Below are 14202 nucleotides of genomic sequence, written 5' to 3'. Positions count from 1 at the left end.
CACCAGACCACCCATCAGATCCTATCCTATCGACGCCACCACACCACATAACTGAGACCAATCTGCACAGTTTCAGACTCCTCACACCATATCACACTTCACCACACACACATCCTGTTTGGGTTATCTCACCTGTCACACCCCAACAATCCTACACCCTCTACCACACCCAATTCACTCCACCTCAGCAACCACATCTCATGCTAACAACACAATTTCCACCCCAAATCTACTACTGTCAACACATCACATACCATCCCACCGACCCACACCACACCACACCAAGCCCATCCCACTCCACCGAACCATAGCAAAACTCAGCTGACAACAAATTAAACTCACCACATTCCAACTCATGCTCCAAATGCTATAACACCACCCACAACACCGCCACCCCGCCCATCACCACCACCTCACAAATGTGTACCTCTATACAACCCTAATAAACCACCCCACACCATCACACCTCATCATATCCCTGAATATCCTTGCCCATCTGATTTCAACAACACAGCATCCCACCCACTGTACTGCACAGAACCCATTCCAACCCACCAAACACTGTGCCACCCTGCCCACGATGCACTCTGCCATCCCACCCCAAACCATTCCACCTATGCCAGTTTCATCCTTGGAAAAGATGTGCTGCTGAAGTGAGTCTCTTTTCCCATGGACGGTGCTTAATGACCAGAATTTGCTATATAGAAAGGTAGATACCCTACTGGGGCCTGCCACAGGCTGGCAGCGCCTCCCTCTGCCACCCGGTTGTAGCCCTTGGAGAAGGAATGGGGTGGGGGCCCACTGCAATGCTATTGTTCATAAAATTTATTGTACCGATGGTATATATTTTGGATATGTATCAGGAGCAGCAAGGCCTGTGGCCCCATTGTTAACGAATGTTTACAATGCCAGTGCAGAGACAGGCCCCCCACATCATGAACATCTTCACTCACAATCCCAATTTCGAAAAATGGCCATAAATCCCTTCCACAAAATTATCGGCCCATATCTATGTTAGATGCCACTGCACAAGTTGTGGGGCTTAGGGGCTTATACTACTCAACAGATTGGAAGATTGGGCTCTTGCTAATAATATGCTAGCGGATAACCAATTTGGATTTTAAAAAAAAGGCTGAGTACAGCCCACAAATGTTTGAATTAACCCCTTCGCTGTGGGGGTAATTCACCCACGGTGCGGGGGGAGGGGCGGCGGGTGGTGAGCATGGCGCTGGGGTGCTCGTGACAAGCCCAGCTCGTCATGAGTCACAGTGGAGCTGTGCTCATGACGAGCTGGGCTCGTCACTACTCCGCCCACTGATTAATTCGCCCGCACTGGCGGGGAATTAATCGCACGTGGGCGGAGCGCAGCCGTTATGACGAGCCCAGCTCATCATCAGGCGCACAACACCCATTGGCCTCAAAGGGCTTCAGCACCCCCCCCTCGTGTGTGGCAAGCCGGGGATGAGACACTTCCCGGGCCCGCTCACAGCCGCACCCGAGCACTTCACAGGTCTTTAAAAGACCTTGTGCATGTTAATGGGGCTTTGTTGCTGTTTCAACCCTTCTAAGAGCCCCTGCAGCTCGACTCTGCCGATTGCCTTAAGATTCAGCCCCCCCGAAATTTTTTCTTAGCCCCCACCGAAATTTGACTCTAGTTGCGCCTCTACTCATCATGAGCACAGCTCCACTGTGACTCATGACGAGCTGGGCTCGTCACGAGCACCGAAGGAGTTAATTATCATCATTGGGAAGTATACAGCCACTTGAAGGGACCGCTACATCTATCCTTCCTGGATTTGTCAGCAGACTCCGACTGAGTTTCGCCCTCAAGTCTGTGGAAAATTATGGAGGATCCAACTGTTGAGACAGGAATTATCTCTCTCATTGGGCAGCTCTCCTCGGAAGCTAACGCCCGTGTGTGTTATGGAAGGGATGTTGACGTTTCGGGCAGTTTGACCATCAGAAGAGGGGTTAGGCAGGGCTGCGTCCTGGCCCCTTCCTGTTCTCTGTATACATGAACCGGGTTGAATCAGCCCTAAGTATATCTGCCGGGGTAACAGCGATGACAGGTTTGCGCCCCCTCCCAATTTATACTTTATGCAGATGATGCTGTATTAATTGCCAGAACTGGGAGGGGGTTGCAGGGTCTAATTGATGATTATATTGCCTTTATGTCGGGTCTGGTCCTGGGAGTAAGTGGCACCAAAACAGACATTATGACCTACGGGATCAAATCCAGGGTAAAACCTTCGCTCTATGCGGAAGGGAACAAATTGAGTGAATCACATACTTTCTGCTACTTAGGGATACTCATTGACAGTAAAAAGCCTTGGTCCCCCATGATAACAAATAGGAGTTCCCAAACGGGGAAATCCATGAACCGGATATCTTCCTTTATAAAGAAGTTGCTTTTTAAGGCACTAAGGGAACTCCTGTCCATATATGCGAGTAAGACTGTGGCAGTGGCCTCATATGGTGGGGGTTCTAGGGAATGGCCAACACTCAGAATATTCAAAATGTTGAAGACCTCTTTCTTAAACAGATTCTAGCATTCGTCCAAGGTGCTTGAACCACATAGCCCATTCTGAACTGGGAACCCCGTATATATCTGCCAGGACGAAGGTGGCTCCGATTATGCTCTGGCGTTCAATTTGGTCGCGAGAGGATGTTGGGCGGAATAAGTCAATCCTCAGGCCCACCTTGAACCTAGATCATGCAACAGAGATCCCTTGCCTGAAACACATAAAGTCTCTGTTTGAGGAGATTGGCTTGGTGGAGCTGTTTAATAAACCAGACCCCCTTGCAGAACGCTAGCCAAGGATAAGCTGGCACATTGTGTCCAGAACAAGGCCGTGGGGGGGAGATGGATGGGAGAAAGAGTTAAACCAACTGTGTTTGTTTACAGTATGATGGCCCACCAGGAGGACCTGAAATTCTACCTGCTCCTGGTACAAAACGATCTACAGAGGTTTATCCTCACCAGATTCAGGGCAAATATGTTGCCTCTGAGGGTGGAGTTTCCTGGTGGGTGCCATTCGCTGTCAGAGCTAGCACTGTGTCGTTATGATAGTGAGTCGCCCATAACAAATTTGCACATTGTATTTTTCTGTCCATATTATGAAATTCCCAGGAAAAGATTTGTATTGCCTATATTTAAAACATATATTTATTTTTACACAGTAGAGACCAGCTCTTCAAATTTTACAGCAATTAAATACTCCGCTTGTGTGTTGTGTAATGGCCTCACATTTATGGCAGGCATTGAAAATTTAGAAAAACCTGCGGTTCCCTAAGCAAGGCATAATTTTCCCATGAATATCGTAAAATTGTTTTGCTATATGGAATCTTATAAGGATCAATTTTAGAAAGTGAGATGTCTGTAACAACTGTAAAGTTTGGTGATTTAATTAATTTTATAAGTGAAATGTATGTATGGAAATTATTGTGTACAATCTCATTTGTAATCTTTTATTGAGGTGGAAGTTTTTATTATTCTTGTCTTTCATATATCTGCATACTTTATTGTTACTGAAAAGAATTGAACAAAGTTATTACTGATTAATATATATATATAATATACACGTATATATGCATTATATATATCGTTCTATCTATCTATCTATCTATCTATCTATCTATCTATCTATCTATCTATCTATCTATCTATCTATCTATATAGATAGATAGATAGATAGATAGATAGATAGATAGATAGATAGATAGATAGATAGATAGATAGATAGATAGATAGATAGATAGATAGATAGATAGATAGATAGATAGATAGATAGATAGATAGATAGATAGATGCATATAGTCTTTCACTTATTGATATGGGATATAGCGAAACATTGAGAAAGAAAGAGAGAGAATCGAGACAAAGGACTGAGATAGAAACAGAAAGAATAGAAAACAAGCATTGGTAATGCATTATTTTTGCCTATGTGATGAATAAAGTACTGTTTTTATCATCGTCTGTGAGAAGGATAGATCTCCCTGACAAATAACACGGGAGAGGAGAGGATGTGGTGCAGTAGCCAGAGCTGCTGACTCGAGAGCTGGGGATCCCCTTGTTTGAGACTCAGCGGCAGCAACATCCTGTGATACTATGCAAATCACTGAGGGGCAGATTTACAATAAGTGGCGCATCCTTGCATATCAGCAGTGATGTGCCACTTATTGTGCGTTATGCCTCCGCCACCATGGATGCGCCGCATTTATAATGCGGCGCACCATGGGGCAAAAATGGCACAGATGTGTCACGCATCTGTGCCATAAAAGTGGCGCGTTGCTGGAGTTGCGTCGCAAGCGCGACGCAGCTCCAGCAATGCTCTGGAGGGCCCTATTCTTACAATGCTGTGTCAATCCTAACGCCTGCTTCAAGCAGGCGCAGGGTTTTGACGCAGCATGGGCCCCAAAGTGACTGAGTGAAATCTTGTAGATTTCACTCGGCCACTTTTAGGAGACGCCCCCCCCCCTGCGCAGGAATGCCTCCTTCTGGTGCAGGGCCTTACAACGTGATGCATCTCCCAGATGCGTCACGTTGGAAATACCCCACACCAATGCGCATCATTTGCGCCGCCGCTGCGTCACAAAAGTGATGCAACGGCGGCGTAAAAGAGGCACAGGGGATTGTAAATCTGCCCCTAAATCTCCTTGGTGATACATTGTTATCTAAATATGTTGCAACAGTAAAGCAGAAAAGAGGAAAAACGTAATGAAACAATTGTTCCACGAAAGTGGATGTTAACAGTATTTCGGCGATAGGAAACCAATAAAAAAGATAGACGGAGAACAAGCACTGGTAAATGCAGGAAAATATGTAAAAAGCCAAAAGAAATGGAGGAAAAGTAAGTAGCATGCACGGGAACCAATGAGAAGCCAGGAAACAAAGGAAGTGGGATCAAAGTCCCTTTTAAGTTTATGTTAAAAACAATGGATATCCCAAGCACAGCGAAAGCTCTGTGCAGGCACAACCTAAAAATAGAGATTGAACAGAGATAAAGGCAGAGAAAAGAAACATTTGTGTTAGAGGCAAGGTCAGAATAAGAGCGGTGAAATAGGCTTAACACCAGAGAGAGAGCGATGGGATAGAGAGAAGAGCTGAGATAGAAAGAGAAGGGATAGAAAAGAGCGCATATAAATAGGAGTTGGGGCAGAGAGAGAGTGAGAGATGGAGTTATGGGACAGATTTGAAGCAGAGAGTGATGACATATATAGAAGGGGTCTGAGAAAGAAAGAGATGTGTCTGAGGCAAAAACCAAGAAAAAAAGATAAGGACATGGGGTGCAGGCAAAGGCAGAGGAAGAAAAAGGTGGGATAGAGATAAACGCAGAGAGAGCAAGAGATGGATGTGATATAGAGAATATATAAAGAGGTGGGGGAAACACAGACGCCAAAAAATATAGATGGACTGGGACACAGGGAGACAGGGAGAGAAAGAGAGTTGGTAGAGACTTGAAGGCAGAGAGAGAGAGAGAGAGAGCAATAGGAAAGAGAGAACGGTTGAGGAAAAAACAAAAGGGGTAGGAGACAACGGCACAGAAAAAAGAGGTGAAGAGACAAAACCATGAAAAAAGTTATTGGACAGATCTGAAGTCAGAGAAATATCAAAGTGGGATTGCGATGAGGCCAGAGGAAGAAAGAGGTGGGATTGGCATGAGGGCAGAGAAAGCAAGAGGAGGGATAGACACAAGGGCAGAGGAAGAATATGGTGGATTAGACACAAGGGCAGAAGAAGAATGAGAAGGGCTAGAGATGAGGCCAGAGGAAGAGTGAGGTGGGATAGGCGCAAGGGCAGCGAATGAATGCATTGGGATTGAGGCAAGGGCAGAGGAAGAATGATATGAGATGGACACAAGGGGGGAGGAAAAATGAGGTGAGATTGACACATTAGGCAGAGAAAGAATGAGGTAGGATTGACACAAGGACATGGGAAGATTGAACTGGATTGAGACATGGACGGAGGAAGATTGAATTGGGATTGAGACAAGAGCAGTGGAAAAATGAGATGGGATGGATACAAGGGCAGAGGAAGAATGAGGTGGGATGGACACAAGGACAAAGGAAGAATGAGATGGGCTAGAGATGAGACCAGAGGAGGAATTAGGTGGGATAGGCACAAGGGCAGAGGAATAGTAATATGTAATTGGCATACGGGCAGAGTACGATTGAATTTGGATTGAGGCCAGGTTAGAGGAAGAATGAGGTGGGAATGGCATAAGGGCAGAGGAAGAATAAGATGGGATGGACACAAGGACAAAGGAAGAATAAGGTGGGATATACACAATGGCAGAGGAGGAATGAGATGGGAAGGACACAAGGGCTGAGGAAGAATAATATGTGATTGACATACGGGCAGAGGACGATTGAATTGGGGTCGAGACAAGGTCAGAGAAAGAATGAGGTGAGATAGACACAGCGCAGAGGAAGAATGAGGTAGGATTGACACACAGGCAGAGGAAGAATGAGATGGGATGGACTCAAGGGCATAGGGAGAATAAAATGGGATTATCTCAAAGGCAGTGGAAGAATAAGGTGGGATTGTAACAAGAGCACAATAACAAAGAGGTGGGATAGATGTAAAGGTAGAGAGAGATTATGCAGAAGTAAAGGCTGACAAAGAAGAGGTGGGAAAGACACAAGGACAGAGGAAACATGAGGTGGGATAGACACAAGAACGAAGGATGCATGAGGTGGGATTGATAAAAGGGCATAGGAAGAATGAGGTAGGATAGATTAAAGGGCAGAGGAAGAATGAGGTAGGATTGACACACAGGCAGAGGAAGAATGAGATGGGATGGACTCAAGGGCATAGGGAGAATAAAATGGGATTATCTCAAAGGCAGTGGAAGAATGAGGTGGGATTGTAACAAGAGCACAATAACAAAGAGGTGGGATAGATGTAAAGGTAGAGAGAGATTATGCAGAAGTAAAGGCTGACAAAGAAGAGGTAGGAAAGACACAAGGACAGAGGAAACATGAGGTGGGATAGACACAAGGACAGAGGATGCATGACGTGGGATAGACACAAGGACAGAGGATGCATGACGTGGGATTGATAAAAGGGCAGAGGAAGAATGAGGTGGGATAGATAAAAGGGCAGAGGAAGATTGAATTGGGTTTGAGACAAGGACGGAGGAAGAATGAGATGGGATGACAACAAGGACAATGGAAAAATAATTTGGGATGGACACAAAGGCAGAGGAAGAAGAGATGGAATAGTCCCAAAGACAGAGAAAGAATGTGGTGAGATTGACACGAGGACAGAGGAAGAATTAGGTGGGGTGGACACAAGGGCACAGTAGCAAAGATGTGCGATAGACGTAACGGTAGAGAGAGACTGTGCAGAAAGAAGGGCTGACAAACAAGAGGTGGGATTGACACAAGGGCAGAGGAAAAATGAGGTGGGGCAGAGGAAAAATGAGTTGGGGTGGACATAAAGGCAGAGGAAGAAAGATGTGGGATAAAATTAAGGCAGAGAAAAGGAGATGAGCTGACAAAAAGACAAGGGACAGAGTTAAATGCAGTGAAAGAAAGAAGTGGGTTAAGGTAAAAGGTAACTACAGAAAGAGATGGGAGACTGGCAAGGGCAGAGAAAGGGAGAGAGATTAAACAGATAACAGGCAGGTAAAATAAAAAAGGTGAAATAGAGACGATGCCAGAGAAAGTGAAGTGTGATAGACTTAAAGGCAGATAAAGAAATAAAGAGATGTGGTAGCATTAACGGCAGAGAGAGAGAGAGTGGGAGAGAGAGAGAGAGATGTGGGATAGAGACAAGGACAGGAAATAAATAGACGGAGACAATGCCATAAGACAGAAGAAATGCAAATGTAGATATAAGGGCATATTGATAGAGGTGGGAATGGAGAATAGGACTGAGAGCTCTGTTTCATGAGCTTGGCCTTGCCAAATGAGCAGAGGCCAGGGGAGGGAAAATGTGAAGAGGCCAGAAGAGAGCATAAATATAGAGTGCATGGGAGGTCATGGGAGAGCAACTGTACAGCGGCCATGGGAGAGCAAATGTGCAGAGGCCATGGGAGAGCAAATGCACAGAGGCCATATGAGTGCAAATGCGCAGAGGTGTGGGAGAACATGTGTAGAGAAGCCATGGGAGAGCAAATGGACAGAGGTGGGGGGAGAACATGTGTAGAGAAGCCATGGGTGAGCAAATGGACAGAGGCCATTGAAAAGCAAGTCTACAGAGACCACAGGAGAGCAAATACTCTTAGATTGAAACTTGAGATAGGCATAAAGGAGAAAGGAGAGGAGGAAAATGGGAAAGAGGAAAAAGTCCTTGTGGGAAGGTAAAACTCTACCTTATCTCTCTTCCTTTCTGTGAAGAGTTTACCCAAGCAAACCTCAAGTGATTTAGAGTCTTTGAAATGCCCTCTGCTGTTCTGCCAGGGGTGATTGCAGCTATTATCCCTTCGAGAGAGACCAGAGATGACCTTATTAGTCCGAAACTTCCACTTTATATGGTATGATCTACAGTGTGATCGGCCCCACAAGAAAGCAAGGACACAATTCGTTCCGGTACACGAATTGTTACCCACCAAGGTGGTTTTGCCCCTCACCGGGCGGCAGCGCAAGGCCTAGGGGACTCCCCAGCGGGGGCTCTTTAGTCAGGATATTTTCACTGCTCGTGTTAAGTTCTTATGTATCAATGATAAGAGCGGGTGTAGTGTCAGATGGATTAGAGAATTAAAATTGTCTACAGCACCCCACAGGACCTTTATTTATCGGAACGGAGGACCTATGGCAAGATTAAAAAAAAGAGAATGAGTTGAACCCGAGGTGTTCTGTGGTCCCTTTCGTATGGTCAACATGTTTCATGCCCTATTGCTTCATATAGTCAAGTGGTACCTACTATATACGATCAGAGCCTAAACCTATATCTGGGTTATTACTCTGATCCACACAGTAATATATGTGTCTTATCAGATTGGTCCTTCCTATTTAACACCAGGAGTGACTTGTTGCTGACTAAAGACCCCCCTATTAAGTGGCAGACTGGGCATTGCACTGCCTGCCTAGTGTGGAGCAGAACCCTGTGATGAAGCATGCCATCTTGGTGGGTGACGATTCTTGTCCCTGAAAGAATTTTGTCCTTGCTTTCCTGTGGGGTCGATCACATTGTAGATCATACTATAGGGCCCCATCCAACAGCGCGCCAGGAGAAGCATTTGCAGAGTGGTGGAGAAAGGGGGCATGGCCTGTGTCCACCTCTCAGCAATACCACTGTGTGGAGCTTACTAGAGGCAAATGGTAGGCTAGTTGGCTCCTAAGGACCTCCAGCAGCGAAGGGGACTTCAATACCCACCCAGGAGCGTGCCAGGGAGCGCATTGGCAGAGTGGTGGGAAAAAGGGGCGTGACCTGCTACGAGAACTTAGCAATCCTCCTGTGTGGGACTGATTGGAAGTAATAGGAGGGGTAGTTGGCCCCTCTTTCTGCAACTCTCTTACCTCTTTCTGTAGTTTTCTTGCCTCCTTTTCCTCCTTTGTTGTTTCTTTCTGCACTTCTCTTGCCTCTTTCTGCACCCCTCTTGCCTGTTTCTGCACCTCACTTGCCTCTTTCTGTACCTCTCTTGCCTCTTTCTATACTTCTCTTACCTCTTACTGTACCTCACTTGCCTCTTTCTGCATTTCTCTTGCTTTTTTCTGCACCTCTATTGTTTCTTTCTGCAACTCTGTTGTCTCTTTCATCACTTCTCTTGCTTCTTTCTACACTCTGTTACATTCAGCACTTCTGTTGCCTTTTTCTGCACCTGTCTTGCCTCTTTCTGTACCACTGTTGCCCCTTTCTGTACCTCACTTGCTTCTTTGTGCACCCCTCTTGCCTCTTTATGCACCCCTCTTGTCTTTTTCAGTACCTCTGTTGCTTCTGTCTGCAGTTCTCTTGCCTCTTTCTGTACCCCTCTTCCCTCTTTCTGCACCTCTGTTGATTCTTTCAGCACTCCTCTTGCTTCTTTTTTCACCTCTCCTGTTTCTTTCTGCATCCCTCTTGCCTCTTTCTGCACCTTTCTTCTCTCTGTCTGCACTTCTCTTGCCTCTTTCTGCACCTCTCTTACCTCTTTCTGCAACTCTCTTGCCTCTTTCTACAGTTCTCTTGCCTCCTTCTGCACCTCTGTTGCTTCTGTCTACACTTATCGTGCCTCTTTCTGCATCCCTCTTCCTTCTTTCAACACCAGTTGCTTCTTTCAGTACTTCTCTTGCTTCCTTTTGCACCTCTCTTGCTTCTTTCTGCACCCTTCTTGCCTCTTTCTGCACCCTTCTTCCCTCTTTCTGCACCTCTATTACCTCTTTCTGCACCTCTCTTCTTTCTGCACCTCTATTACCAACTCTCTTGCCTATTTCTGCAGTTCTCTTGCCTCCTTCTGCACCTCTGTTGTGTCTTTCTGCACTTCTCTTGTCTCTTTCTGCACCCCTCTTGCCTCTTTCTGCACCTCTCTCGCCTCTATCTGTACTTCTCTTGCTTCTTTCTGCACCTCACTTGCCTCTTTCTGCACTTCCCTTGCTTTTTTCTGCACCTCTCCTGCTTCTTTCTGCATCTCTCTTGCCTCTTTCTGCACATTTCTTCTCTCTGTCTGCACTTCTCTTGCCTCTTTCTGCACCTCTCTTGCCTCTTTGTGTAACTCTTTTGTCTCTTTCATCATTTCTCTTGCTTCTTTCTACCCCTCTGTTGCTTCTTTCAGCACTTCTCTTGCTTCTTTCTGCAAGTCTCTTGCCTCTTTCTGTACCTGTCTTGCCTCTTTCTACCCCACTGTTGCCTTTTTCTGTACCTAACTTGCTTCTTTCTGCACCCTTTTCCCTCTTTCTGCACCCCTCTACCCTCTTTCTGTACCTCTCTTTTCTCTTTCTGCACCCCTGTTCCCTCTTTCTGCACCTCTCCTGCCTGTTTCCGCACCTCTATTTCCTCTTTCTGCACTTCTCTTGCCTCTTTCTGCACCCCTCTTCCCTCTGTCTGCCCTCAGTTGCATCTTTCTGAACTTCTCTTGCTTCTTTCTGCACCAATCTTACTTCTTTCTGCACCCCTCTTGCATTTTTATGCACCCTTCTTCCTTCTTTGTGCACCTCACTTACCTCTTTCTGCACCTCTCTCGCCTCTATCTGCACTTCTCTTGCCTCTTTCTGCACCTCACTTGCCTCTTTCTGCACTTCCCTTGCTTTTTTCTGCACCTCTCCTGCTTCTTTCTGCATCTCTCTTGCCTCTTTCTGCACATTTCTCCCCTCTGTCTGCACTTCTCTTGCCTCTTTCTGCACCTCTCTTGCCTCTTTCTGTAACTCTCTTGTCTTGCCTCTTTCTGTACCACTGTTGCCTCTTTCTGTACCTCACTTGCTTCTTTGTGCACCCCTCTTGCCTCTTTATGCACCCCTCTTGTCTTTTTCAGTACCTCTGTTGCTTCTGTCTGCAGTTCTCTTGCCTCTTTCTGTACCCCTCTTCCCTCTTTCTGCACCTCTGTTGATTCTTTCAGCACTCCTCTTGCTTCTTTTTTCACCTCTCCTGTTTCTTTCTGCATCCCTCTTGCCTCTTTCTGCACCTTTCTTCTCTCTGTCTGCACTTCTCTTGCCTCTTTCTGCACCTCTCTTACCTCTTTCTGCAACTCTCTTGCCTCTTTCTACAGTTCTCTTGCCTCCTTCTGCACCTCTATTGCTTCTGTCTACACTTATCATGCCTCTTTCTGCATCCCTCTTCCTTCTTTCTACACCAGTTGCTTCTTTCAGTACTTCTCTTGCTTCCTTTTGCACCTCTCTTGCTTCTTTCTGCACCCTTCTGGCCTCTTTCTGCACCCTTCTTCCCTCTTTCTGCACCTCTTTCTGCACCTCTCTTCTTTCTGCACCTCTATTACCAACTCTCTTGCCTATTTCTGCAGTTCTCTTGCCTCCTTCTGCACCTCTGTTGTGTCTTTCTGCACTTCTATTGTCTCTTTCTGCACCCCTCTTGCCTGTTTCTGCACCTCACTTACCTCTTTCTGCACCTCTCTCGCCTCTATCTGCACTTCTCTTACCTCTTTCTGCACTTCCCTTGCTTTTTTCTGCACCTCTCCTGCTTCTTTCTGCATCTCTCTTGCCTCTTTCTGCACATTTCTTCCCTTTGTCTGCACTTCTCTTGCATCTTTCTGCACCTTTCTTGCCTCTTTCTGTAACTCTCTTGTCTCTTTCATCATTTCTCTTGCTTCTTTCTACCCCTCTGTTGCTTCTTTCAGCACTTCTCTTGCTTCTTTCTGCAAGTCTCTTGCCTCTTTCTGTACCTGTCTTGCCTCTTTCTACCCCACTGTTGCCTTTTTCTGTACCTAACTTGCTTCTTTCTGCACCCTTTTCCCTCTTTCTGCACCCCTCTACCCTCTTTCTGTACCTCTCTTTTCTCTTTCTGCACCCCTGTTCCCTCTGTCTGCACCTCTCCTGCCTGTTTCCGCACCTCTATTTCCTCTTTCTGCACTTCTCTTGCCTCTTTCTGCACCCCTCTTCCCTCTTTCTGCCCTCAGTTGCATCTTTCTGAACTTCTCTTGCTTCTTTCTGCACCAATCTTACTTCTTTCTGCACCCCTCTTGCATCTTTATGCACCCTTCTTCCTTCTTTGTGCACCTCTCTTGCTTCTTTCTGCACCTCTCTTTCCTCTTTCTTCAGTTCTTTTGCCACTTTCTGCAACTCTTTTGCATTTCTGTTGCCTCTTTCTGCATCCCTCTTGCCTCTTTCTGCATACCTGTTGCTCTTTCTGCACTGCTCTTGCTTCTTTTTACACCTCTCTTGCCAATTGTTACACCCCTCTTGCATCTTTCTGCACCCCTCTTCCCTCTTTCTGCACCTCTCTTGCCTCTGTCTGCAACCTTTATCTCTCTTTCTGCATCTCTTTTGCCTGTTCCTGCAACTCTCTTGCCTATTTTTGTAGTTCTCTTGCCTCTTTCTGCACCCCCTTTGCCTCTTTCTGCACCTCTGTTGGTTTTTCTGCACTTATCTTGCTTTCTTCTGCATCGCTTCTGCTTCTTTCTGCACCCCTCTTATCTCTTTCTGCACTTCTCTTATATTCTTCTACACCTCTCCTGCCTGTTTCTGTACCTCACTTGCCTCTTTATGCACCTCTCTTGCCTCTTTGTGCCCTTCTCTTACCTCTTTCTGCACCTCATTTGCCTCTTTCTGCACGTCTCTTGCTTTTGTATGCATCTGTCTTGTTTCTTTCTGCAATTTTCTTGTCTCTTTCATTACTTGTCTTGCTTCTTTCTACACCTCTGTTGCTTTTTTTCAGCACTTCTCTTGCCCCTTTCTGCACTTCTCTTGCCCGTTTCTGTTCCTGCCTTGCCTCTTTCTGCACCACTGTTGCCTTTTTCTGCACCCTCTCCCCTTTTTCTGTACCTCTGTTGCTTCTTTTTGTACTTCTCTTACTTCTTCCTTGCACCACTATTGCTTCTTTCTGCACCCCTCTTGCCTCTTTCTGCACAATTCATCCCTCTTTCTGCACCTCTCTTTCCTCTTTCTGCACCTCTCCTGTATATTTCTGCACCACTCGTTTGTCTTTCTGCATCCCTCTTCCCTATTTCTGCACCTCAGTTGCTTCTTTCTGTACTTCTCTTGCTTCTACCTTTTTGTACACACATTTACAGAGTATGATGTTTGAAACACAGGTGTTCTGTATGTTTTTTTTGTAACATGTCACTAGGTAAAAGCAAAGACACATGCATGCATACCTTCACAAACTTGGTCAGACTTACAACAGTGATATGGTTAGGATTGCTGTTTTACATTTGATAGGCCTAACATTCTGAGCAGTCGATGATTAGTGAACCTTCAAAAGAAAAGTAAGGTTTAAGACATCTTGGGCGAAGGATTAGTGATTAGGCTACTTTGTATAAGTCTGTGGAAAGGTACAGTTAAAGTAGGCCTCTTTCTGCACCGCTGTTGCTTCTTTCTGCACCTCTCTTGATATTTCTGCACTTCTCTTGCTTCTTTCTGGACCTTTCTTACTCTTTCTGCAAATGTCCTACCAATGTAGGCATAGTTATAAATTAGCATTTAAAAAACCTTAGAAATTCACTGAAAAAAACTGAGGATTCACGGACGTAATAGTTAGGAATTAGCATTTAAAAAACCTTAGAAATTCACTGAAAAAACACAGGTTTCAGGGACGTTATAGTTAGGAATTAGCATTTAACCCCTCCCCTGCTGGTGACGGAACCACTCCGTCATCAGCCGCGGTCGCGCTGTGCT

Source organism: Lissotriton vulgaris, chromosome 8 (assembly GCF_964263255.1).
Source record: "Lissotriton vulgaris chromosome 8, aLisVul1.2, whole genome shotgun sequence".
NCBI classification, from domain to species: domain Eukaryota; kingdom Metazoa; phylum Chordata; class Amphibia; order Caudata; family Salamandridae; genus Lissotriton; species Lissotriton vulgaris.
Note: the sequence above shows the minus strand (reverse complement) of the source record.